Genomic DNA, 26,125 nt, shown 5'->3' with positions numbered 1-26,125 from the left:
AAATTGTGTTGGTTAATACATTTGCTCCTAGATTTATTCTCCACTTTTCTTCATCCTGTTTAGGTCCCCAGGAAGCTGCCCACGAACCGTATGTCTCAGGCTCCCTTGCCCTCTGGCTCCTGGGTAGACTCAGCCAATAGAAGAGCTACCACCTGGACACTGGTGGTGGAAAGGCCGAGCTGGGAGCGTACTTTCCCAACTCCCGCAGTGTGTTGCCACAATTCTGACAGTAGTTCTGTTCATCTACACCTATTGCTGCTCTGGGGTGGCTGCTTGTCCATGGCTTTAGCTCTCACCCGGGTTCTGCCCCTTATCCTCCCTTGCCCCTTCAGTCCTGGGGTAGCAAAAGTTTGCTATTTTTGCCAGTTCATGCCCGCATGCTTCAATACTCATTTTTGGGTCCCTCGACTTTGCACACATCTCCGTGAATGATCCCTCAATTAAAAAGTTACTTCAAAATTCCAGGTGAACATGCACCTGTTCCCCGCCACTCAGGGCCAGCTTCATGAGCATGCAACCTACACAGTGATATTGAGTCCCACGCTCTAGAAAGGTCCCACTTGGTTTACTGCTCTGCTATATTCTATCTTGGAATTCGTAATACTTTTGAACAAGAGGCTCTGCATTTTCCTTTTTTCACTGGGCCCCACAAATTACATGCTGATCCTGCTGCTGGAACTCTGACTGATACAAAGTTACTCGTGATAGGAAGAAAAGACAGCATGAGCAAGACATGGAGTTAAAAAAGCACTTGGTATGGACGCCTGGGTGGCTCAGTTGGTTAAGTGACTGCCTTCGGCTCAGGTCATGATCCTGGAGTCCCCGGATCGAGTCCGGCATCGGGCTTCCTGCTCGGCGGGGAGTCTCCTTCTCCCTCTGACCCTCTTCCCTCTCGTGCTTTCTATCTCTCATTCTCTCTCTCTCTCTCAAATAAATAAATAAAATCTTAAAAAAAGCACTTGGTATAACTGGTGGATGGTAAAATGTGGCCATTTCCAACCTCGCTGAAAGGGTAATGCATCATCACAGGTGGCGGCGATCTCATGGTGATGTGGAAAAAGCTGATGGATGGGGTCGGCTGTAAGACAGCACTGCCTGGCTGCAAAGTATGTCCAGTGGGTCCTAGTTTAGGTCAGGTGAGGTGAGGGTCGGTTTAAGAGTAACCAGTTTTCCACATTTCAGCTCCTGATGTGCCTAGATCTATTCTGAAAGTCTCACCTTAGATATGAATAGTAAGACTCCACAGGTAATGCGTATACATTCCAAGAAAAAATATGTTACATGCATTTTATTCTTACAATATACCATATAGCAATAGTGCGTCTGGACTAACACGATGTTTAATAAACACTTTTTATTGAAATATAACATACATAGAAGTACTCAAATAATAAAGTATATATAGTTCAACTGATCTTCAAAGTAAACACATACTCTGATAAAGACCATTATCAGCTCTCTCGAACGCCCCCTTGTACCAACCCCCTCTCCAAAAGTGACAACTGATGCCACAGGGAAGTATTACTTACTTTATGGAAACAGAATCATACAGTATGAGTTGTTTTGTCTCTTGCTTATTTTAGTCAGTATTTATGTTGCATGTATTTTTTTTAAGATTTTATTTTTATTTTTAAGTAGTCTCCACACCCAACATGGGGCTTGAACTCACAACCCCGAGATCAAGAGTCACATGCTCCACCGACTGAACCCGCCAGGCACCCCTTATGCTGTGTGTATGAATGATTTCTTCATTCTCTTTGGGGTATAGTGATCCATTGTAAAAGTATTTCACAATATATTTTCTCATTCCAATATTTACGGGCATTTGGTTTTCAGGTTTTCATTATTATGAGAAATGCTGCTGTGAACATTCTCGCCATATCTTTTGGTGCACATGTGCGCATTTCTTTGGAGTATATATTTAGGAGTGCTGTATTGATAGGAAAGTTGTCAGCTTTAGTAGACATGACCAAAAAATATTCCAAAGTGGTTGTATCACTTTATACTGCTAACACTGGTGGAGGAATGTTCCAGTCGTTTCAGATCTTTAACAATACTTAGCGTCATCTTTTTTTTTTATTTTAATCATTCTGCTGGATTCACAGCAATTTCTCATTGTAACTTTAATTTGCAGTCATTCCCCTGATGACTAATGCGTTCAAGCACCTCTTCATATATTAATTGTCCACTTGGGTATCTTCTTTGTGCAATGCCTATTGAAGTTCATGCCCATTTTTCTATTAGATTGTAACTTTTTTTTTACTCATAGTTTTTTGTGCAAGTCCTTTGTTGTTTATATATATGCAAATACCTAGCCCCATTCATGACTTGTCTTACTCCTTTCTTGGTATCTTTTGAAAAAAGGAATTCTTAATTTTAATGTAGTTCAATTTAGGATCTTTTCCTTTATGGTTAGTACTTTTTGTGTCCTATTTCAGAAATCTTTGTCCCAAATCCACGAAGATATCTTCTGTTCTCCTACATTGCTTTCTAGAAGATTTATTGCTTTACCTTTCACATTTAGAGGAATAATCAAAACACTAAATCATGTGATTGGTAAGAGGTAGATGTCAGGGTTCATTTATTTCCACATAAACAAATGAGCTATGATCATTTATTTAAAAGACCACCCTTTTCCTATTGTCCTCTAGTGCTACTTTTGTTATAGATCAAGTATCCAAATAACACTAGCTCTAGTATTGTGGTAATGCTGGGCTCATAGATGAGTTACATATAATTAGTATTAGTTATTTCCTAGATGTTTGGTAGAATTCACCAGCAAAGCCATCTGGACCTGAAATTTATTTCCCCCCCTTAGGAAGATTATTAACCATATTTGATTTCTGTAACAGATATAGGACTATTTAGGTTATCTCTTTCTTCTTGACTGAGCTCTGGTAGTTTGTGCCTTTCGAGGAATTTGTCCATTCCATATAACCAGTATTTATTGGCAACTTAGTTTTGTTAATCTTTTCTATTGTTTTCTTATTTTCTATTTCATTTATTTGTATTCTAATCTTTATTGTTTCCTTCCTTCTGCTAACTTTTTGGGTTTAGTTTGTTCTTTTTTTTTTTAATTTTTTATTGTTATGTTAATCACCATATATTACATCATTTGTTTTGGTGTAGTGTTCCATGATTCATTGTTTGTTCATAACACCCAGTGCTCCAAGCAGAATGTGCCCTCTTTAATACCCATCACCAGGCTAACCCATCCCCCTACGCTCCTCCCCTCTAGAACCCTCAGTTTGTTTTTCAGAGTCCATCATCTCTCCTGGTTCGTCTCCCCCTCTGACTTACTCCTCTTCATTCTTCCTCTCCTGCTATCTTCTTCTTTTTCTCTTTTCTTAAAATATGTTGTGTTATTTGTTTCAGAAGTACAGATCTGTTCTTCTTTTTCTTAATGTATGCATTTATAGCTATAAATTTCTCTCTTAAAACTATTTTTGCTGCATCCTATAAGTTTTGGAATGTTTGTTTCCATGTTTGTTGGTCTCAAGATATATTTTTATTTCCCTTTTGATTTCTTCTTTGATATATTGGTTGTCCAGGATAGTGTTGTTTATTTTTTAGGTTTTTGTGAATTTTTCCAGCTTTTTTTCTGTTATTGTTTCCAGTTTCATACCATTGTGTTTGGAAAAAACACTTGATATAATTTCTATTTTCTTGAATTTGTTGAGACATGTTTTGTAACCTAATATATGATCTATCCTGGAAAATATGCTATGTACACTTGAGAAAAATGTGTATTCCGCTACTGTTGGAGGGAATGTTCTATGTATATCCATGAGGTTCATTTGGTCTACAGTGTTGTTCAAATCTGCTGTTTCCTTCTTGATTCTCTGTCTGAATGATCTATCCTTTGTTGAGAGTGGGTTATTAAAGTCCCCAGTGATTACTATATTGCTGTTTACTTCTCGTCTTAGTTGTTAGTATTTGCTTTATGTTTTTAAGTGCTCTGATGTTGGATGCATAAATATTTATAGTTGTTATATCTTCTTGATGAATTGACTGCTTTCTCATTATATAATAACTTTCTTTGTCTCTTTGACCACTTTTAGCTTTAAGTCTCATTTGTCTGATATAAGTATAGTTCTTCTGCTTTCTTTTGGCCACATTTGGCTTAAAATACTTTTTTTTCATCCCTTCACTCTGAAGTCTATCTGTCCCTAAAACTAAAGTGAGTCTCTTATAGGCTGCATTTTGTTAGGTCTTGTTTTTTTATCCATTCAGCCATTCTATGTCTTTTCGTAGGAGAATTTAATCCATTCATATTTAAAGTAATAATTGGTAGGTAAGGACTTACTGTTGCCATTTTGTTAATTGTTTTCTGACTGCTTGTATCTCCTTTGTCCTTTGCTACCTCTCTTATTGTCTTCCTTTGTGATCTGATTACTTTTTGTGGCAGCATGCTATGACTCCTTTATCATAATCTTTTGTGTATTTACTACAGGTATTTCCTTTGTGTTTACGATGAGGTTTACATAAAATATTTTATATTTATAACATCCTATGTTAAACTGATAATAACTACCTCCTGGTAACCACAATTCTACTTTCTTTCTCTATAAATTTGACTACTCCAGGTCCTTCATTTAAGTGGAATCATACAATATTTGTCCTTCTGTGTCTGGTTTATTCACCTAGCATAATATGTTCAAGGTTCATCCATGTTGTTACATGTATAAGAATTCCATTCCTTGGAATGGAATAATATTCCATTACATGTATATATTTTTTGTTTAACCATTCATCTGTCCATAGACATTTGGGTTGTTTCCACCTTTTCAGTATTGTGAATAATGTTACTACACACAATGGTGTAAAATATCTGTTCAAGTCCCTGCTTTTAATTCTTTTGTGTGTATACCCAGAGGTGGAAATGTTGAATCATATGGTAATTCTATGTTCAATTTTTTGAGGAATCAACATACTGTTTTCTACCAAAGATGTGCCATTTCACATTCTCACAAGCAATACACAAGGAATCCAATTTCTCCACAGCCTAGACAACACCTGTAGGTTTTTGGTTGGCTGGTTGTTTGGCTCTTGATTATAATAGCCATTGTAATGCACGTGAAGTGGTATCTCACTTTGGTTTTGATTTGTATTTCCCTAATGATTAGTGATGTTTAGCATCTTTTCACATGTTATTTGGCCATTTACATTTTTTCTTTGAGGAAATACTTATTCAAGTCTTTTCCCTATTTTTGAACTGGGTTGTTTGTTGTTTTTGTTGTTGTTGTTGAAGAAAAACATTTTAAATAAGATAAACTGATATAATATTGCCAGGATATAATATTTCCTAATACGATGTTGCCAAAAAAATTTTTGAAATAATTAGCAGTGCATATGTCTCACAAAGGACTTTTATTCAGGATATATAAAGAACTCCTACAACCCATGAAGACAAACAACCCAATTTGGAAAGGACAAAAGATTTAAACAGACACTTCATAAAAGAAAGTACATGAGTGGCCAGTAAACACATGAAAAGATGCTCAACATCATTAGTCATCAAGAAAATGCAAATTTAAATCACAATGAGATACCACTGCATACCTACAAGAATGGATAATATTAAAAATAAAAATACTAGGGGTGCCTGAGTAGCTCAGATGGTTAAGCATCTGCCTTCAGCTCAGGTCATGATCCAAAGGTTCTGGGATCAGACCCCACGTTGGACTCCTTGGCTCAGCAGGGAGTCTGCTTCTCCCTCTCCCTCTGCCTCTCCCCCTGCTCATGGCTCTCTCTCTGTCTCAACTGAATAACTTAAAAAAAAATACTGCTAAAGGTGAGGATGTGATATAACTTGTACACACTTTTATGGGAGTATAAGATGGTGCAACCAATTTGGAAAAACATTTTGGTAGTTTCTTAGGAAGTAAAACACATTTATCATACAACCCATCAATTTTACTCCTAGGTGGTTACCCAAGAGAAATAAAACATATCAATACAAAGAACTGCACCTAAATGTTCATAGCAGCTTTACTCCTAGTGGCCAAAAGGTGGACACAACTTAAATGTATATGATATACCATAAAATGGAACTCTGCTCAGCAATAAAAAGGAACAAACTACAGATACTGCAAAATGGATGAATCTCAAAAATATGATGCTGTGTAAAAGAACTGAGACACCAAGGAATACATACTACATACATGAATTTATATCAAATTCTAAGAAAAGAAAAATAATCTATTATGGTGTAAAGTAAATAAGGGCTTGCCCGGGCCTTCAAGGGAGGAAATGGACTGAAAAGGAAAACAAAGGAACTTCTGGGGATGATATAAATATTCTACAACTTGATTGTGGTGATGGTGGTTCCATAGATGTACGCATTTCTCAAATCTCATCTAAATGTACACTTAAAATTGGTGCATTTCATTGTACGTAAATGATACCTCAATAAAGTCAATTTCTGAAAAAGTAATTTCTTTTAGTAACCAAGGAACTATGATGATAATTGAAGTTTCCAGACTGTGAGGATATACTTAGGTCTGACCTAAGCATGACAAATCAATACCTTAGACTGAGGAAGGCATGTAAGTACCTAGTTTCTTTTATTCATAAGCTGAAATAATTGTCCATGATCCCATTAGTAAAATAATTACATTTGCTCTTTATTTTTTAGATTTTCTGAATCTGCCACTACATTTCGAACAAATAAACTGAAGAATAGAATAATATATATTTAAAATGTTTGAGTTACCAGAGAGCAAAAAACATTATTTATAACATTCCCCAAGTAAATGGAATGAAGCATTTCAAAATTACTTCTTTTATATTTCAAACATACTCTGTTGTGCTGAATGGCCCTTTAAACATAAGCCAAGCCCATGGGAAGTTCCAAGGGTATCAGCTAGGTCTTCGGCTCTGTTATTGAATTGTCAGACAAAACTGCCTACATTTTTTATTTCAGAGCTCGTGAAATTGTACAAAATCTACCTGCAGTTTCATGTGGATAAAATATATAAGCCTGATGAGGAAAGTTTCTCTTTAAATCATAAGGAATTCATTGAAAAATAATTATTAAAAATAACACGTAGCATTTTGATATTAGGAATAAAAAGGACAACCCAACAATAGAAATATACCTTGTGTTCTACAGATTAGCCTCAAAGGATAAAATATGGTTACTATCTTGTGAAAATAAATCTAATTCTTGCCTTGGACAGAGCCTGGGTAGAATGCTGTATCTGATGGTATCATCTCCTAGGGTTTGAGATTTTAACACTAAGATAATGTTCTTGTTTCCTTGTATTTTCATGACAAAATAGCATTCTTATTAAAAGGATTAGATTACAAAAAAGGGAGAGAGAAGCAGGGAGAGGGGAAAAAAATCTCACCTAGAATGTCAGGTTTCAGTAAGATGTCCTAATGATGTGAATCTGTGTATTTTTCTGTGGAGGTGTGACTTCCACGGTGTGGCTGCAATTAGCTGTGGAATAATTATACAAATTGCACGGAGTCATTTTACTCAGGTAAATTCAACCCTTAAAACTAGGAAGTGCTGCCAATTCGACCAGAAATCTGTGATTTTAAAGATTTTTGAGAAAATAATTTTTCTCTTCTTCAAGTTGTACTGTGGGATCCATTAACAAACCAAACTCTTCCGTCCATCCAAAAGAATGTTATCTCTGAGTGTTCTGATTTTCTGGTTTTGAATTATACATAACCATGAAACTCGGGGCTTGTCTTCCCTCCAAGCTCTTCCACTGCAATAGCATGATTTACTAGAAAGTTACTTACCATACAACACAGCTTCAAAGACCGAATCCCCCTTATTTGCTCCTTAGAATTTTTCATTACAGCAATATGAGTTAATGCCAGTTGTTACACCGGGAGAGATCAAATTGAAACTTACACAGAAGTCAAGTAACAGGAATCTCAGAGGGAGTGATAGAAACTGTGATATGCTCTTCCGTGACTGATGGACTATGCTTTCTGTTTAAAAAAAAAAAAAAAAGGTAGCAAAATTGAACAAGCCCCCAGGGCATAAAACAAACTGCAAAAATAAATACAAGGAGAGTAATTCACAAATTTAAAAATACATAATCAATAAGGATGGGTGAATATGGCAGCATTTTGAGATAGAACTGCATTTTTAACTATTTTTAAAATGTATCCCATTTGGCAGAACCCCAAATGGGCCTTGCCAAGCACTTTTTCTTCTTAATTTTTAAGTGCGTATGTATTTCAAGGAAAATTTAATCCATATGTTCCTCTCTCATTTACACAATTTATCAAAATGTTGCTTTGAATGAGCCATTTAATGTCTAAGAAAACTGAAATACTTCTCTACCCCCCCATAGTAGTTTTTAGCTTTTTTTCTTCGTGAATTAAATATGTGTTTGGTAGTACATATGAAGCTAATTGAAAAATATTCAAGTCTGTTTTACTATTCAGAATCAAATAAAGTCCGATAACATTAAAAATAACAGAAGATACATTCCCCTACAGTACTATATTTTCAAGTTTCTAAAAGCCTTCTTTCATTCACATGGTTCCTATAAATCAAAGAAATGCTAGAATGAAAAGATACCTCAGAAATGTTAAAGTTTTTTCTCTCACTTTAAAAACTAGGAAACTGAGTCCCAGAGAAATGAAAGAATCTGCCAAAATCACAAAACTAATTAGTGGCAGAGCCAAGACATATCTTCCCATTACAGTGACTTCTTTGGTTTTTCTGATTTTAATTAGGATTTCATCTATATCTAAACACACAGAAGTATCACTATAATACTAGATCATAAAAAAACAGTGGAGCTCACTTCTGCATGAAATGTATCTGCCTGCTTCCAGAAGATCAACACCTGGACAACAGATTGGCTGGACATGAAAAGTTCAATATCTGGTGTTGCCATCGAGAATTTCAATGGCTCAATGTACCATGTGATCCTAATTGCATCTCCCCATTACCATCTCCACAAGGGTAGGTGATAAATCCATTTAAAAGAAAAATTAAGTCCCATTATACTCTCAACCCTTACCAGTAAGATGCTACAGAAAAACAAGCTGATTAGGCTTTAAGGCTAAGAACATTTCTTCCTCCCCTCTTTCTCCTCCTCTTCCTTCTTCTTCCACTAAAAGGGATCATTCTAGGGGACACAAAAATCTGGTGATGGGCATTCCATGATGTCTGGAGGGTCTCGGTGAAGACATGAGTCCATGGGATAGGACTGAGGTACACCTTTGGTTCGTCCTCTATTACCAGTGTCTTCAGGCAAGAAAAAAAGGCACAGATGAGTAAAAAACTGCTATCCCCAGGGAAAGAAAAGAAAAGAACAGAAAACCATTGGGGCTTCCATTTGTTATGTTAGCAGGCAGTCATAAACTACAGACCACAAATCACAATCAAAAGAACTTTGTAAAATTCTGTAACCTTGTAACTTACCAGTGTTTATATTGTGTTACTCTCTGTTTTGTAGCAGTAATTTCCAGCAAAATCTTATTTTTTTAATATGATGGGAGGGGGCATATAATATGTGTATGTTTTTTGGGACAAAGGAGAGAATTGGAGGACCTTTTTCTGGAGGGAGAAACAAAAATCATACGGTGCAGAGCATCTCAACCACTTACTAATTGTTTAACCTTGGGTCTGTTACTTAACAACCTTTGTCTCAGTTTTCTATCTATAAAATGGAAATAATAACAGGACCTACTTCATAAACATTAGTGAAATAATACATGTAAAGCACTTAGGACAGTGTTTGCATATAATAGGACCTCAGTAAATAGAACTGTTGCACTATCATTTTTTTCTTTACACTGAAATAGGAAAATAGGCTGAATTCCCAGGATTCATGACAAACAGAAAAAGAGAATACAGGAAGGTCATTTAGGACTAATAAGGAGCTCGGAGTCTTAGCAATCATAAAACTATTATAAATTTACTGAACTGGAATTCTAAACTCAACTATACACTCAAGAGCAAAACAAGGACTCAATTGATGCTACTTTAACAAGTGCCCATATCATTAGTACCTGTGGCATTTGAAACACTGTAACCCTACCGTCTTCCATCTTGATCTCCAGCTATTAAAAATAATAGTGTATTCAAAGACTGGACAGCCACTGGTACCCAATGCAAAACACTCAGGAGTCTTGTCAGAATTCCCAGTTTGAAAAATGGTTACTTTGGCAATAATGATCTTAGACATGATAGCTTTGGAGTGGGAGTGAGATGATTTCTGAGTTTTTTTTCCTTGGTGAAGTTTTTCTCTTTTGATTGTAATTTGATTGGTTTTACCAGATGATATATGGATTGGAGAGCACCCTGGCTTGAGAAGTGGGAGGTCCATGATGGCAGCCATGGCCTTAGGTACCAATCTGAAGACAACATTCTATTTCTAGGGGGTTGTGAGTTCTGTAAAAATGAGGTGAGATTTGGTGGTCATGAATGTCCCTACCACTCTAATATGTTGTGGACCTATAATGGTATACTTATAAAACAGTGAGATTAGTTTTCCTGGCCATCATTACTCTATCATCAGAACAGATTTATATAGCACCTTTCTTTGAAAGTTCCATGCATTCTATACACAATAATTGACAAAAGAGAGAGGAATGTGGTGAATACAGTATGCTTTTGCATTGGCTCTGAGTTCAAATTCAAAATCTCCCACCTTATCAGGGGCTCAATATTGAGCAAATTACTTAATTTCTCTAAGTCTAAATTTGCTCAATCATTAACTATGGTTCACTTTACCTATTTCATAGGGTTGTTCAAGAATTAAACAAGAGAACATAACTCATAGGCTTACCTCCTAATAGGTGCTCAAATAGAAGAGCTTTATTATTCTTGGTGTAGGAAAAGAAACAATGGCTTCAAACCTGGAAGGTCTTTCATCAAAGGGAGTGTTTATATGCAGGTTGCATTATGCACATGAATAATGCTCCCCAAATCTGAAAGACTGTTGTCATTTTTTGTCATGTGCTAAAATATTATCAGCAGAGACCCCGGAGGAAGCAACATGACGGTCTTGGTTGAATGAATTAATAGAAGTGCTCACTTCAGCCAGGACTCTTGGGCATTGCTGAATACTTTCACAATGTGTTAGAGTCTGATTATATCATACAACTGACCATTGTATCCACTGTACCGGATATTTTGAGCTTAATGTACACAAACATATATTGATGAGTAAGTGAACTGTTTCATATTTAAATGATTTTAAAAAATTAAGTTTGTTCCTGATGGGTCTGAAATGGCTAAAAAAAATTAATTTTTCACAAATGGGAAGAGGTACATGAGAATACACCCAAAGAGGCTAATTCTAAGCTGTGCATAGTAATAGTGAACAAGTATCCTTTAATCAAAAGGGCTTTACAGATGGACAGTTCCTCCTTGATATAAGGAGACATTAACGATACAGCCTATCTTCAGGCTTGACCCAGGGCCATCTTGAAAGGAAGGATACACGTGAACTTCAGAAGAGGGGGTCTGGTTACTAGGATCAGGCAGGACCACTGCGTTTGAGCTCTCAGTTGACAGAGGAAGTCAGGAGCCAAGAGATCAGGGATTACTCTGTCGGCTCTGCGACCTCGCCTGGGTTATTATTTTTGTTGCCCGGGTCAGTTTCCTATGATGATTACCAATAAAAGCTCTAAAGTAATTTTAAAAAGTAATGTGCATTCTGGAATCATGGTGGGAAACTGCCTCACACTCTGCCGCCAGACTTGAAGGTGGGGAGGAAGATCACAAAGGATGGAGGAAGTAGGCTGAGTCCTAGGGGCCTCTGTGAGGAGGGACGGAGATAAGCAGGGCCAGAGGAGGGTTTCTCAGAGCCCCAGATACAGTGTAGGATCAAGCAAGGGAACTGCTTTCTCTCAGTTTCTAGCAATACAGGTTTTGGGGGTTATTTTCTCCAGGTTTGCAATCTATTTAATCTATCTGTACTCTAGTACATAATAATTCTTTCTTCCAACTTTTTCACAGTGCTTTCTGAAAGAGTTTATTTTCTGGGTTTGGAAAATGCTGCGAAGTCCAGCCCACTAGGAAATAAATTCAACCTGATTACTTAACCAAACTTCCTGAATGGCCAATATATGAACTTATCTCCAACTCAAAAATGAACAGGGCATTGTCTTACCAAATAGCATCATTTCCTGCCTTTGAGAAGAGACTAGAAAGACTTGTGCTGAACCATTTCAGAGCATTTTAGATATGTCTTCAGCTGAAACCTGGAAATCAAAGCAAAAGAGAAGAAAAATAAATATATAAAAACAAAATTTGTGAGCTTTGGGAAACAAGTGGTTTTGGGGAAAAGCTAATTTTCAAAGGTCTCCATCTGCCCCATGGCCACTCCCTTCTCTTTTAGGGCCTTTCCGCCTCTCTTCATTTCAGTTTTGAGTTAGAAATACTGGAACTGATCACTTTTCAGCCTCAATAAGTCCTTGCTAATTATTTTAACATTTCAGGTTCAGGAAACCCAAACCCAGTGTTTGTTAAGTGCTCTTTGCCTTGATTTGTATGCCCTCTTATATTTCAAGGGAAGTTGGGTCCATGTGTTTCTGATTCGTTCTTACTTAACTCATCAAGACATTGTTTCATGAAGGCCATTTGATGTCCAAAGATTCTGCTGAACCTTTTGTTCGTTAAGCCATATAGCCAGTGAAGCAATATGTAGTTTATAACAAAAGAACAGAATTAGGAGATCCAGGAACCAACTATCCTACCTCTGTTCCTCATGTGCTTTCATACAATGATGAATCACTTTTCTAGATATCTGTGTTATCTGTGGAGAAACAACGTTTTATGCAAGGTTTAGAGAATTTTATAATAAAATATAATTTTGGAAAGTCTTTGTTAAAAGTAGGTCATGTTATAAACTAATACCAAGTTGAAAGAATGAGTTTTTGCTTGGTGTTGAGGCTGTTATACTAATTTTCCTGGCCAAGTACCACAACTCAAAATTAAAATTTCAAATGGTGATTAGACAAAATATAATGTTTCACCTGAAAGCATAATTCTTATATGGCTTTATACACTGGGAGAATTCTATATTTTCTACTGGTTTCCTTTTTGAGCTAACAATCACACCACCAATCTGTTTAACAATTTGGAGAGAGTTAAGAGGTAGATATTTGCCATAGAGAGACATTCCTGTTTTTGACTCAAAGGCAGAAATTCTCCCAATGTTTTATCTTGGAGTATAGAATACTGAAGTCAAAGTTCCTCTAAATGGAATGGCAACAAATTTAGCAGATATCAACAATAAAATAATTTATTTTTATTCATTCATTCCAGTTTTCCATTGCGTTCATTATATTACCGTTAACTTGCTGGTCTCTGGGTTCTCAGGTGGCACTCTGATAGTTTACCAAGCCTCCAGACAAAATAGGATTCAAGAATCAGTTTGACTAGGGTCAAAAGCAGAAATCAAGGGAGTTCTCAATCAAAATGACAAGGGAGTTGCAGGAAACATATTCAGGCAAACTAACAGGATTTGCCTTTTTGGCTTTTTGCTTCAGGAAGGCATCTAGAAAAGAAGAGAGTGATCACAGCGTTGATGAAGACATTTGAAAATTAGCTTTTTAACAAAAACACTTGTTTCCCAAGCTCAGAAACTTTCTATCTATCTATCTATCTATCTATCTATCTATCTATCTATCTATCTTCTCTGGATCACTTGATCTCCAAGCAGTGGCCTGGTATCAGGTATCAAACATGGCCTAATCACCACGCAGAACAGACTGAGACACATAGGCAGAGGGTCAGTAGACATGTATGTAGTCCCCTTTTCTCCAGCTTCCCAGTAAGAGGAGTAGCTGGACTGGGAATGGCCAGATATACCATGGGTATGCTGCAGGAGAGGCACCTAGCCCCTCTTCTGGTCTTTTTGTAGAGTTCTCATGAAAGCATGTAAGGGAGGTAAAACAATATAAGTTTTGTTACTAGCTGCTTAGGGGATGTACATACCAGTGCTGGATATACCAGTTGTCCAGCACCAATATCCCTTGGAGACCTTGTGGCAAGGTGAAACCAGCCATTGACCCTCCTGCTGAGGTGATAGGTATTAACTAACATCAGCTGGCTCCTGCCAGGCATACTAGAAAGATTCATTGAACAAACCTCTTTGTCTCTCCACAATTGCAAACCTATTAGGAGAGTACCTACTACTTGCCCAGGGACTGGGATAAGGAAATCAAGAGAGGCAAAATAACATCCATATTTGATCCATGGTAGGGGGAGGTGGAACAACTAAAGGCTAGCCTTCCAGGGGTTCACAGTCTAGTGAATGATGTCAGAACAAATACTGACCACACAACATGGACCATGACCTCAGAGAGGTGTGAGTTACAAATGACGTGATAATACTACAGATGACATGGTGATCAACTCTGGAGGCAGAAGGGAGGGGTCTTAGAAGCCTTCCCAAGAAGTATATGCTCATGGGGAGGCAGGCTATGGGTGCAGGTTGAAGGAAGGGCATTCCAGACAGAGGGAACTATATGTAGGCAAGAGCCCTAATTATAGCCAAGCCAAACGAAGTTTGAAGAAATACCTCCCTCCCACAGTTTTATATATTCTGGAGGAGTCAAATCATAAGAAGCTAAAGTCCAACAGAATAACACAGTTTCCAAAAATTTCACAAACAATTACAGAATGCCAGGTCCATTTCGAAAGCCAAGATTCTTTTAGAACCCTCTGGAGTAATGAATTGTCCCTCAAATGTCTTCTGTCCCCTTCTCCTGAGTGGCCTGGTTGATATCCTCTTCCAATTGTTCACGGAGCTGGGCTGATATTAGCTCAACTGCCCTTGCTAGTTGGCTTTATCTTATCTTTGGTCTGGGTGTTATTTTTGTCCCACCTAGAGTACCCAACAACCAAAATACCTTGTATACCCTAAAAGAAGCACAGAACTCCCTCTGGTCAGGTCAAAGAATACAGCTCCTCTAACAAAACTCAAAGTTCTGAAAATAAGAGAATCCTTCTTTTCAAGGTTGACTCTATCTGTTTATAATTCTTCCTGCTTCAGAAGCTGAGAGGCTTTATTCGAGTGGAGTCACAGTGTCATCTCCCATGATCTGGATCACCGGAAAGTTGACATACTAAATTCTTTAAAGGCTTACATGTCTTTGCCCTAAAAAAATGACATTCTGTCTGTATCAGGGGTACTGCTGCACTCCAAACACCTGCTAACGACTTCCACAGTCCCTCGGTGGCCCCTGTCCCTCTCCACCTCCCTTCCTCCTCAGCCAGGCAGTGGATGAAGTGACATTCTCGGTAGCTCAGAAAAGGCTTCAGGGAGTTGTGAATTTTCATATTCATACCTCTCAAGCTGGCACGAGAGTCTTGGCTTTTGCTATTCAATAGGAGAAATGGGAATAAAATTTAGAAGCCCGTAAATAGATTTCTGACTTGTAAATCTTAACATGTTTTGAAAAGCTTGATGCACTGAAGTGGGTGAATCTGGCTGATGTTAATTTAGTGAGAGGGTGTATTTGTTATTGACTGCTGTACAGCAAATCCCCCCAAAATTTAGCAGCGTAAAATAATGATAACCACTTATCTCTCATGCTTCTGTGATTCAAGAATTTGGGAGCGGCTCAGCTGGGTGGTTTGGGGTCTCATGAGGTTATAAGCAAATGGTGTCTGGGCCTGGGGTCATTTTGAAGGCTTTTTCACACACAAGCCTGGTGCCCCAGCTAGGAAGACTCCAAAGCTGATGGCTCAAGCGAGTGGGGCTCCTCGAGGAGGTCTCTCTGCTTGTTTTCTGTATCATGGCAGCTTTAGGGCATCTGAACTTCTCATGTGGCGGCTCAGGCCCTGAGGGGCATATCTGCAAAGAGTACAGAGTAGAGAGAGAAAGCTGTGTGATTGTCCCCAATCCACCTGCAACGGATTGCTGCCCCTCATTCTGTTTGGTAGAACTGACTCACTGAGTTTGGCCCAAGTTTACGGGAAGGGTAATTAGATTCCACCTTTGTATTGCAGAAGTGTCAAAGAATTCGCAGATTTGTTTTAAAACAATCACAAAGGAAGTCAGGAATAGGGGAGTTTCAACTGAAAAGGACATAAATAGAAAAATATAAAGCTCATTTTCATAATTTCCACTGACATTTCTTTGAAATTTGACATGACTCAAATTCAGACTTTTAAAAAATGTCTCGGGATCATTTTTGCCTTTTACCTAGTTTCTAGTTTTCTGTTACATAATTTTATTTTTTCTTAATGACATCAATTTTCTTTTTAATTTAATTGATTAAATTTTGTTTTGTGCCTACTGTATGCTAAGCATGTGCTAATTCAGATACAGATGCAAATTTGTACAGTCCATGCTTTCAAGGAGTTCCCAGTCAAAATTACAATTCCTTCTGACACCTGCAACATTAGAAGCATAAACAAGGCATAGAGATGAAATAGATATGGGAAAGAAAAATCACCTGGTAAATTCGTACCATATATTTTCATTCTACTTCACAGCCTTGCAAAATGAGACTTTCAATTGCACCTGTTTTAAATGGGCCATAAACCCTATTGTTAATATTAATTTGAAGTATTCCCGAAGGTAGTCTTTAGTGCTAAAGCCAGACAAAGATTTTCTGAGGTTAAAACACAAAGGTTTAAGCATGGGATTCTCATCTAGGTATAAATTATTGAGATGTCATTTGGTCCAGCCCTATGCATCCAAGCAGATCTCAGCCCAGTCCAAATCTATAGAAATCTATCCTACTGTTTTCAGGATGGTGCTACTAGGAATAGCTCTTGCATCTCATATGGTGAAAGATATTTACTATACTGCAGGAGGCCCTGATGTACCATCCGGTATGCAAGCCCTAAGAGGAAGCCCGTGCAGAAAGAGGAGGGCACGGGAGAGCACCTCGGGAAGGCCGCACTCAGAGGCTGGAAGAAGGAAGAAGTTCACCGAGGAGACAAGAGACTGGCAGTCAGAGTTAGGCAAGTAGAGAGGAAAAGAAGAACCAAGACAGTCCAATGTCATGACAGCTCAAGAGGGGAGACTTTTCTTAAGGAGAGGGGCGACAACCCTGTGAATGAACCATGTCGGTCAAGAAGGATGAAGGCTAAGATCAGTGCTTCTCAAATCACAAAGCAGTTCAAGGAGGTCACTGGTGATCTTCACATCATAGCTTCCATCGAGTGCTGGAAAGGAAAGCTGCTGAGATCGCCCCAGATTACTCAGCACACAATTACCAGACAAGGGGTCCTGTGGTTCTACTGGGATTGCAGCAAATTCCTTGATGCAATTCAACAACTATGCATTTGGGCACCTACTGCATTTCTAGCCACTTTTTAAGTGACTCCACACTCCCCCCACAAAGAGATTAAATTCCTTAGTCCAGTATTCATTGCTTTCCAATATCACTAAGTCTTGTTTATCAACTACTATGTCCTCACATGCACACTTTACTTTGTCCTACTATGATTATGCTTAAAAAAAAAAAAAATCTCATGCCTAAGTGTTTTATTTCTCTCTTGCTGCCGGGGAAGAAGTCCAAAGAGGCTAATTCAGAGATTCACCATGGTAGGGATGTGTTATAGGAAAAAGAGAATGTTTAGATAAAAATTTTAGGCAGAATTCAGGAAAAACGTCATCTGGTTAAAGAACATCAGCTGAGAGGATAGGAGCTAATTTCCCAGAAGAGCTCTTAATTGCAATAAAGTTTATCAGAAAATTGCTTAGGCATTTATCAGGAATGCTAATTTCTTTCCAGAGGAATGTTGGTTGTGAACTGTCTTCCACACAAAATATTTTATCGCACACCAAGTATGGGACAAGCTTCTCTCCCATCTATTTACCCTTCCTTATGAACGCTTCATGATTTCTCAACATCAGAACATATTCTGTACCTGCATGAGCAGCCCCACTTCCCGGTCCCTGTCACTTCTTGTTGCTTCCGGCCAAATCAAATGTTCTCTCCTCTTACCATGGACTATTCTAAACTACAGTTCTTTTTTCTATTCTAAACTACAGTTCTTTTATTGCCACCCTTAATTTTTATTGTTGTTGGCTGTATTTATATTTCTTATTTTAACTACAAGAAATTTTATCTTTTCCTCTGTATGTACTCATTAATGTTAAGTAAAGGTAGAATAAAACGTGTCTAATCCATAGTATATAAGATGTTTTATAATGCAAACTTTAATATGTTGTACTTCATGGAAATATTTCATAACCTAATTACTTTATCATTAGTCAGATTAGATTCAGTGGTGAATCCTCAGTACGTGTCTTCTCCCTCATGGTGTAAGATGGATGCTTCATCTTTAGCCATTGCATCCTTACTCTTGCCAGCAGGAAGGGGAAAGGGGAAAATGACATGCCCCTTCTTTGTAAGGACACATTTCAGAAATTGCACACAATACTGTCAGAATCATTAATGCACTGAAAAGCCAAAGCACATTCGATGACATCCCATTAGTTATAACTTAGTTACATTACAGCACCAACAGCAAGGGAAACTGAGGAATGGACACAATTTAAAAAATCATGGGTTCCACTACTTAGGAGGAAAAAAGAACAAATGTTGAGGGAGAGCTAAAAGTCTTTCCTTCTATAGCTGGCTAATTCTAATATTTACCAAACCTCATTGGTCAGGAAATTCCTGTTTTAATTTAACTTGTTTTTCCACAATCCCAGCATATTTATTCCTCTTGGGTTCTCAGTAAATACTAAGAGACTCCATTTTTTTTTTTTTTTTTTTTTTTTTAGTGTAGCAAATTATCAGTTCCAAGCTTTGGGAGAATATATATATTATATATACAACAAAAAGTGTTGGGGATCACTTTTATGTAAAACATCATGGTTCCCAACTTCTTCTGATCATGAACCACAATCAATATATGTTAACCCCCAAAATATATTTACATTCACCTATTAACACATTTACAAATGTACAACTATATTATATAAATTATAAAACATGGACAAAAATTAAAATTGGAAAGATAAGGAATGAATACAAATAAAAGTTCTAATATTTCCTTCCCTCACACCAATGGACTTTCTCAGGCAAACACCAATCTAACAGATGTTAAACATCTTGATTTATGCTCTTCAGCTATCACGCACATTATCATTTCAACTGAGAATTCAACCAAAGCCTAACAGAGAAGACTAGGACAACATGCTAACAATATACGTTGTTATATTGTTATGTCCCACATGGAAAAGAAATAACAATTGTTGAAACTCCCACATTTTGGGTCTGACAAACAAATTAAGCGTCTCGACAAAATGTCTGCATTGAAAAACCCGTTTGGGCTTTTTCACAACATAGTTGACTTTGTTAAAGAGTTCAATGTCTTCTTGTTTATGAAGTTTTAATTTTACTACTATTGAGTTACTCAGATGGAATAAACAAGGAACACTGCTGTTCTGCTCATTGTGGTCATGAATTACAGGGCCCTGGAGAAGCATGTTGAGGCACTTTGGAGTCTCGATTTCAGTGTGCTGTGTGTATACTCTGTATGCTTCTGTACAACATGAATGTAGCCTTTAAAGTTTTTCAAACGAAGCTATAGTTGAATTTGCTGGACCAGTCATGTTGCATTTCCCTGAGGGCAAACCCCAAGATTGACAGCTCTCCCTTTGTGTTACAGAATAAAACTGAGCAATCAGGACCAAGCAGACCCCTGCCACATAGCTACTCACTGATATCAATTCCTTAGCCTAATTACCTTGACAAAGTACACTATTCATTTAAATCTTTCATTTTCTGGAACCACAAAAGCAACAGAGACTGCAGGAAAAATGATCACGCCATCTTGGAATTGCTAATATCTAATATGTAGGCTTTTGATCAAAGTCAAGCATGAACCCAATGCCTTAAAAATAAAAAAAAATTTAAATGCAATTTAGAGAAAGTTCAAATATGGCTTTATGAAGAGAGGCTTTAAAGGAGAACATGGCTTAAGAGAGATGGGGACTCTAAAAATGAAATTCTGACACATTATGGTAAGTAAATGCAGAGATAAGGACATCCATAAGACTGCTCAGAGACTCTCTGATGAGTTTAGATTTTGAAAGAATACATACTAAAAATGCAAGGAAGGTCATATAACCAAGGACACAAATTGTGAAATATATAAGAAAATTGTCAGAATCGTTAATGTGCAGATAAGCCAAAGCTTACAAAAGTGACAGAGGCAATAAAACCTATTGTTTCAACTCTGTTTAGATCACAGATGTGACCAAGAAGTAAAATGTACAATACTGGAGATGACATTATAATGCTGGTAGATGAGAGAAGCATTTCAATCAAGAAATATTATCTTCAAAACTTAGGAATTCCAACATGGGTTAAAAGGGCACACAAATTTTGAGAAAGAATGGGCTGTGTAAATGAATCCTATACTCCATCTTCAGAGGACTTGCACCTCAGGATTCTAAGGGAACCTCTAGGCATGATTGTGAGGTGACTGAGGGTTATCATTGAATCCAGGAGACCCTGAGATATACCAAGAGACTGGAACAGAACAGATTCACTCGATTTTTCAGAAGGTGGGCAATACAGGGGTTGGGAGCAGATTCTAGAAACTGTAAATAAGTAGACATGATGTGGTTATCTTGAAAAATCCTGGAGAGGACTATTATTTTTTTTAAGATTTTATTTATTTATTTGAGAGAGAGAATGAGAGAGAGAGAGCACATGAGAGGGGGTAAGGTCAGAGGGAGAAGCAGACTCCCTGCTGAGCAGGGACTCCGATGCGGGACTCTATCCCGGGACTCTGAGGATCGTGACCTGAGCTGAAGGCAGTCGCTTAACCAACTGAGCCACCCAGGCACCCCTCCTGGAGAGGACTATTAAACAGGTGGGCTGTTGACCTTACAAAACAAAAGGCTGAACAGGAGGATCTGGCATATATTCAGTGAAAATCCACTCCAAATGGGCTTCATTCCCTTTTTAGTAAAAAAGTAAAAGATGGACAAGTAATGAACATGTACCACAAACATGACACAGAGGAACACTTATTAGATAGTCTCTTTAAATACCAACATGAGAAGCAACCTTTAAGCCACCTTTATGCCACAAAGGACCTTTTCTTTTTAAAAAATAATTTCTTCTCTAAATATATAAGCAATATTTTTTTAAAGCAGGTGGACATACAGTACTTTCTTGACTCCAAGATGCAATTCATCTTGAGATAATGCATCAATATAAAAACAGCTTTTGGGGTTGAGAAAGGAAATATATTAAATGTATAATTCATCCTAACTTATGAAGCACTAAAATATGAAAAATGCACTTAGTATTGAAGAAACACGCACACACATATTTATAGGATTGAAATCATACATTTTATTCACTTGGTATCAGAGTATAATCTATGACTCTATGCCATTTAAAATTCTATTAACATAATTTCTAGTGAATCGGTAGCGCATTATAATTTATTCAGTTATTACTCTATTATTCTGAATTTTTTGTTTTTATATAAATAATTTTGCAATTTATTATTCAGAAATATTTATCTGCATTTCTGATTATTTCCTTAGGATACATTTCTAGAAGTGAAATTACTGAGTTAGATGTTTTAAAGATTCTTGATACACAGTACCGAAGCAATTCTCTGAAAGATGGCACCAATTTACATTATCACCAGCAGTGGTTTGAGAAAAAACCCATTTTCCCACGATTCAAAATGATCTTTACTTTTCAAATTCTTTGTTGATTTGGTAGGCAACATCATTTGACCAAGCAAATGATTTTATTTGGTTTGGATTTTATTGACTAGAGCGATGTGGAGTATTTTCCCATACAAATATTTGTGTTTCTTCTGTGAATTGTCTGTTATTGGCTTTTATTCATTTTTCTAGTGGAAATTTATTATTTTCCTTCTCAATTATTATGTGGCCTTTGTATGTCAAAGATATTAACTGTTTTCTGTTTGATTTGTTGTAATTTATGTTTTTGTAGTAAACATTTGTATCATTTTGTTTTAAATCTGCCTGTTCTTTATTTTAAACTCATCCTAAAGAATATATGCTTTTTCACTGGAAAGCTTACAAAGCTTACTTCAATTGTTATATCTGATATTTGACTTTACCTCTAGTATTTTGTTTATTCCTTTTGTTTCTGAGTAATGTCTTGCTGTTTATTTTGTGTGTGCCTGTGTTTTGGTCTATGATTGGTGTTTTGATTGCTTTTATCTTCCACAGTGATTTGGAGCACAGACATCTTATTTTTTTTTATCTTACTTGTGATTGCTGCTAAGTTTTTCAAATCATATGTGCACCTATATTTCACAAAATACCAAATTCAAACAAAACCTTTGATTTTCATTATGTGATATTAGGAATTTGGTATTTTTATATTCTCCCTATCTCTTACCTCCTTCACTTTCTGGCCTTTATGATATACTCTGGGATTTAGATCTAGATCATTACTACTAAATTATTGATTTTCCATTTTGTAACTTTTTAAAATATTTTTTATATTTCCTTTCAAAGGAATCATTTTATTTTTGCATTCAATTCTGTACAAATGTAACACTGATTATTTTTACTTAAATGTATATTTATTTGGTTTCATTGCTCACACTCAGCAGCAGTCATTTTATATTAGAACTTTAATGTTTCTGGGTCCTGGATATTTTATGTAATTATCAGACAGCTATGTTTTGAAAGACCAGAACAATAGACTGACCAGATAAAATTTAACAATGAAGATGGAAAAGCAAGGAAGGAGGGGTCCTTGACTGGTAATAATTGTAATGAAAAAGACCAGGAAATTTGAGTTGTTATAATCTCAATGTGAGCAAACCATGTAAATGATGGTTTAAGAAGCAAATGCAAATACAATTGTCATGCTAATAAGCATAAGTCATAGGACAAAATGGTAGTAATTCCACTTTACTAATTATAAGCCAGACAGTTTTTGGCTGTGGTACTCGGGTCAGTTCTGAGCCATATTAACATTTAAATCTAGCAAGTGTCCAGAAGGGCAATTAAAAGAGAGAAGAGTCTGGAAATCACGTCGTATAAAGATTGGTTGAGGGAACTTGGGGCTTTAAACTGGGAAATATGGGATTTAGGAGCCTGTAGTACTCATGTATTTAAAGGGCCATGATAGGTAACAAAGACTCACTGATCCTGGAGGCAGACATAGGAGAATGAGTCAAGTTTTAGAGGAGAAGATTTTGACACAATAGGAGGAAATTTCCCAACAGTACGAGCTGTCCAAAATTGGCACGTGCTGCCTGACACACTACCATGCTTCCCAACCCCTTACAGGATGGAGGGCATCTGTTGAAGATGGTATATAACTTTTTTGATATTGGCAAAGAAATGATTGGTTAGAAATGTTCTTGGGACAAATCTATGATTGTGTGTGATCTCCCAGCTTTCTCCTCCCTGCTACACAACCTTCCCCCTCCCCCACTCCCAACCTTGCTTTCACCTGCTCCTTCTCTCCCTTCCTTCGTCTGTATTTGCTGGGTAAGCCCCTGGGCTTGTTGTCCAGAGATACCAGGTCTGGAGAAAGGGAAGGTAAGTAGGGAACACTCTTGCTTGCCAGCTTAGTTTCTAGAATCACTTGGTTACTGAGAATATAGGAAAAGCGTGATTAATATTTTTAAAAGGGTCACTTGATTCTTTTAAAAAGTTAAAGGGAAGGAATGCTGTGAGATAAGAAAGGCTGAGCTTTCGCTCTGGATGTTTGCAGGTTTTGGAGTGTGAGAGGCTCCGAATGTCTGCATGATATTGCAGAGCAGGAGAGAAGAAAGGCCGTATGAACAAGTTCAGAAGGCCACTGTCCTAAAGTAAATAATATTCCCTGCCTGAACTGGCTTGAGACAAGAGTCTTAGGGACAAACAAAAGATAAGAAGAATCTAGAAGAGTTTCTGGATCCTATTTACATAGGCAAGTCACAGACTCTCAGTGAGAGGGAACAGGATTTTAAATAAGATTCCCTTCTCCCACTTGAAATATCATGCAGATGGTTATATATGGTGGCTAGTATTAATTGTGGTAAATTGTGTAGGGTTGGCATTTCATAATGTGAATTCACTCATTCTCTATTAACTATTCCCTGCTTTCATAAAATCTAAATATGAACTCCTCATGTGAATGTGTGTGTGTGTGTGTATGTGTGCATGTGCGTATTACTCCCCAATCACAATCAAAATCATGTTGCCCAAATTGGGCAAAAAGAGAAAAGCAACTTTCTTCTTCAAATACTGCTGATGGCTGTCATAATGTTTAGTTTTATGTGTCAACCTGGTTGGGACATAGTGCCCAGATTTGTGTCCAAACATTATTCTGGGTTTTTCTGTGAGGGTATTCTTGGATGAGATGAACATTTAAATCCGTGGGCTTTGAGTACAGCAGATTGCTCTCCCTAATGTGGGTGGCCTCATCTAAACAGTTGAAGGCCTGAATAGAACAATAAATGGACCCCCTCCCCGCCAAGCAGGAAAGAATTCTACCAACAGACAACCTTCGAACTTGAACTGCAACATCAGCTCTTCCCCCGTTTCCAGGCCCCCGGCCCACCCTGCAGATTTTGGACTTGCTGGCCTCCATAATTATGTGAGCCAATTCTTTAAACATTTTTCTCTATACACACACACATCCTATTGGTTCTATTTCTGTGGAGAACCTTGGCTAATATAGGTATGTTATACATTGTGGCTATAAAAAGACACTCTGCATTTGAAAGATCAGATTACATGAACCCACAACTCTGGTTCCGCTCTGAGATTTGACTTTCTAACAGACTCCAGATTCCACATAAAATTGTATTGTATCATTTACCAGACACAGTTTTGTATGGATAGGGTTGTAACTCACCAAAACTTTGAAAATATCTTAGTCTATTTACAAATAGATTAGGCAAAAATATTCAGGAAGGCATTGTTTAATTGAGTGATGATAATCAAGGCATATGTATACTGGCAAAAAATGTGAGTAAATTCTTGGGTTAAAACAAAACTGGCAGCATATAATAGATTACTCATTGTCCTGTGCAGACCTTCCAGAAAGAGAACACCTACCTAAAATGGATTACTTATCATCAAAAGCTACAGTGAGAATTCTTCTGTAGGGAGTATATTGTAGGTTCTTTTCAGAACATGGAGAAAATAATCTGTCCTCCAGGAATTCATATTCAAGACAGATTATTCAATCAATGACATCATTTAGGTACTCCATTTTGCAACTGTAAGGAAAGGACACATTTTTTTTTTCAAAGACCAAAGACCCTTTCATCTTTCCTCCCACTATACAACTCCATTTAGGTCTGAAGTTTTGAATCCAAAACTACATGAGCTTTTAAGACTTAGATCTGATTCATCACAATCCCTTCCAAGAAGAATTATCTTTCAGTTTCTTCCAAATTAAAACAGCAATAGAATGCCATTCCATAAAAAGCACAATGATATTATATAAATTGGGAATAATGTACTAAAATAGAGTTTGTATTTGGATGAAGTTGCTAAAATAAAGAGCAAATGAAAGGCCTTGGCTCACTGCTTATACAAGCTAGAAGGACAATAAATGGTAGAGTCTTTTCTTGCTATTCAAATATTCCTATTTCCTATTAAATTGAAGTTCAAATCCAGTGTATCACTCTGGGGTATATTAAAATTTAAATTTCCTAGGCTTGTTTTGAACACCCCAGTGACAATCTCATGTGACTGAGACTTCCATGTAAGTGAGAAGTTGGTTAAGTGTCCTGAAAGACCCTACCTGAATCTGATACTCTTGAGCTTTCTTCTGGGAGGTCTGCAATTGGCTGGCGGAAGGATGGAGTGGCCCATTCACATTCTTGACAGTACTTCCCTTTGATCCTCAATGTATTTCTGTATGCATAGACCCTTACAGTAATACCTGACTGAAGCATTAAGACTTTCAATTCCCTGTGGAAATCATAATCCTCCGTCTTTTGTCTTAGAGCTCACAAACTGTCTTACAGCAGTTTGCCCAGGGATATATGGCAGCCAGCAGTCACAATGTTTGAAAAGCAAGAGGATTGAGAAGTATTCAGTTTGTGCATCTGACAATCTGGTATCTGTTCTCTCTTGTAGGTGCCCAGAGGGCAAGGACTATGCCCACTTTAATAGTATAATCCATAGTATAGGGGCAGTGGCCTATGAATGCTTCATAAACACTATCAGGTAAAGTGATGATGGGTAACTGTCGCTGATGTTGT

This window comes from Eumetopias jubatus, unplaced genomic scaffold (genome assembly GCF_037043125.1).
Source record: "Eumetopias jubatus isolate StellerSeaLion01/CBP00866 unplaced genomic scaffold, mEumJub1_p1.0 scaffold_3, whole genome shotgun sequence".
NCBI classification, from domain to species: Eukaryota; Metazoa; Chordata; class Mammalia; order Carnivora; family Otariidae; genus Eumetopias; species Eumetopias jubatus.
Note: the sequence above shows the minus strand (reverse complement) of the source record.